The following is a 3,107-nucleotide window of genomic DNA, read 5'->3' as shown; positions in this document are numbered from 1 at the left end:
ATATATTTAAACTGAATTTACACTACTGTTCAAATGTCTGGGGTCAGTAAGATTTTTTTTAAGGATGTAATAATTTTATTCAGCACATTAAACTGATCAGACATTTGTTACAAAAGATTTTTTATTTCAAACAAGTGCTGTTCTTTTGAACTTTCTATTCATTCAGATTCCTGAAAAAAAAGTTTCATGATTTCCACACTAATATTAAGCAATATATTTTTATTATAATTTAATTAAAGTTTTTTTTGGCCATTGATTGTGCAGTAAAGGAGGGAGGATAAGGAAACAACCGAGACAGGAGGTATGACATGCAACTGGGTCATGACCAGAGTCAACTATAACAAATATGTCACACCACTGCGATATGGCTCTAATGTAATTTAATTTCATCATTACAAAAGACAAAAGTATAGAGGCTAAAAAAAATAAATAAAAAAAAGTCAACAATGGCCAGTTACTTTATCTTTCAAAATTGCAAGTCTAAAATTAGCTTTTTATTACTCATGTTAATTACCACTTGGATTCATCTGCAGGTCTCACTATCATTACAGGTACTCAGACTGAGAAAATCAATCAATCAAATATGGCCTATGGACACAAATGTCAATAATCACCTGGCTAAACCACAAGAGAGAGGAAAAACACACCGTGTTCAAGCCCTCACTGTTCACCCTATGCAATTCTGCAAACAATCGATCAAATATGACAGAGGGAAAAGCTGCGGCAAAAAGGAGTGCAGGGTAATTTGAAGATGTGACTGGAGCATGGCTGAGTTTTTCTGAGAGCTAGGCTAAAGCCAGATTAATTCTGACATGCAGTCCGCTGCATTAATTGCGATTGTTTCTGAGAGGATTTAAATGCAGGGAACAATAATTCAGAGGTGTGAGGGGAATTCACTTGAATTCTTCAGCTCTGGTCTATTGAGAAGAAAGCTCTGACACACACACGCAAGGGTTTTCTTATCTCACACCGAACAACTTATCTTGTCTTATACACTGAACAATTTACCTTACCTCAACCTGAACTTTGGGGAGCCAAAACACACACACACACACACACACCTTTGTTTCAGGAGTTACACTAACTAACTTTGCATGCTTTTTCTCCATTCTCTGAACTTGTGTTCGTACGAACAATCTATTTGATGATAAATGTTTGTGGCATCCATATGCTTCCAGTCATTACTTGGAAAATGTGGTCTTCTTAAATCAATCTTGCTTGTGAAACCTCTAAATGAATGAATACATCTTCAGCAATGGCTGACAAACTTAATTACTTGCACGGTTAAACTGCTGGCTTTCAGAACACAAGAGCAGCGGCTTGCGTCAGAGAACAGCAGGTAACCACATGAGAAATGGAATGTCTCTGCTATCATCTGAACATCATAATTACAAATAAACAACTTATTTATACAGTGACAGACATGGATGAGAGTGCAAAAATGAAGCACTGGTAAGAAGAGGTGATCAGACACCTCGGCAACATTCATTTTTCTCAAATCTGCACCAAACAAAAAAGTACAGTGCTAGTATCCTGGTATAGTGATGCTATCAGATGGTAATACCATGGTACTGTATATATGGATCATTAGTAAAAGGAGACATATTATGCCATTTTTTACAATATGTAATATAAGTCTCTGGTGTCCCCAGAATCTGTTGTCTCCTCTGAGGCTGGGACTCTGAACAGTGTTCTGTGTTCGTCTGTGCAGCCAAAGGCAGAACAGTTAGCAGGTTTTGCTCAAACTTTCGCCATGGCATTAGAACGAATACACCATTATCGCTTGCGAAAACACAATAACGTTTCCTTGGTTGGTAGATGCACCGGGGACCTGATTATAACACTTAAAACCTGGAAAAGTCAGATTTTCATGATATGTCACCTTTAATGCTTACAAATGTTATTAAACTTTCAATTCATACGATCATGCACTTTTTTAAAAATCTACAAATTATTTTGCAGAAATTATTTGTTGATGTACTTTTTAATGCTAACAAATGTCATTAAACTTCAGTTCACATAAAATTAGCTTAATTAGTAATTTTAAGCACCTCACAAACTATTCACATTAACATATTATTCATTAACTCATAACTCATTATGAGCAGTCGTCTGAATGGCAAAAAGTGTCCCAAATGACCTGAATTCACCCTATTTACACATCTTTACAAATCATTTATTAATTATTTGTTAATGTTTTTGCAGTACTCAATCTAAAGTGGAAACTATTCATCATTTGTAAATTTTTATACATGTTTAATCATTTAGTGTCTTTATGGGCATTGGACTTTTAGCTGCTGTAATGACGTTTGTGTAAAGGGTAGTTAGTTAAAGGATTAGTTCACCCAAAAATGAAAATTAGGCTGCGTTTTACTCACCCCCGATGTATCCTAGGTGTATATGACTTTCTTCTTTCAGACGAATCCATTCGGAGTTATATTAAAAATTGTCTTTGATCTTTCAAGCTCTATCGTTGCACTCAGCGGGTGTTGCATTGCTTCTGTCCAAAAGACGTGAAATAAAAAGCATCCTGATTAAAGTGATTATTACGTTTTGAATATGGATATTTTTCTTACAAAAACGCATCGATTCGCTACAGAGGCCTTTGTTCACCCCCAGGAGCTGTGTGAGACACCTTTTTTATGGAAACGTGCTTTATTTCACGTCTTTTGGACAGAAGCAATGCAACACCCGCTGAGTGCAACGATAGAGCTTGAAAGATCAAACACAATTTTTTATATAACTCCGACTGGATTCGTCTGAAAGAAGAAAGTCATATACACCTAGGATGCATCGGGGGTGAGTAAAACGCAGCCTAATTTTCATTTTTGGGTGAACTAACCCTTTAAGTTTTGTTAAATGTTTGCTAAAGACATAACACACATTTTAATTTAGGTGTAAAACATGTTTTATTGCCTTAACCCTTATATTATTCCTATGTCAACAGGAAAAATGTAATAAAAAATATTAAGGGAAGTCGTGGCCTAATGGTTAGAGAGTCGGACTCATAACCCAAGGTTGTGAGTTCGAGTCTTGGTACCGTCAGGGATTGTAGGTGGGGGGAGTGAATGTACAGTGCTCTCTTCCACCTTCAATACCACGACTGA

General features: G+C 36.2%; 1 protein-coding gene across 1 annotated transcript in view; it reads right to left on the bottom strand.

Annotated features, from left to right (window-relative positions):
* usp43a (ubiquitin specific peptidase 43a) overlaps positions 1-3,107 on the bottom strand; it is a 95,569-nt gene that overhangs the window by 9,261 nt on the left and 83,201 nt on the right. The window lies entirely within an intron of this gene.

Source organism: Sinocyclocheilus anshuiensis, unplaced genomic scaffold (assembly GCF_001515605.1).
Source record: "Sinocyclocheilus anshuiensis isolate Anshui unplaced genomic scaffold, SAMN03320099.WGS_v1.1 scaffold1477, whole genome shotgun sequence".
Taxonomy (NCBI): Eukaryota; Metazoa; Chordata; class Actinopteri; order Cypriniformes; family Cyprinidae; genus Sinocyclocheilus; species Sinocyclocheilus anshuiensis.
The sequence above is the reverse complement of the archived record's forward strand: the minus strand, read 5'-3'. Positions and strand labels throughout refer to the sequence as shown.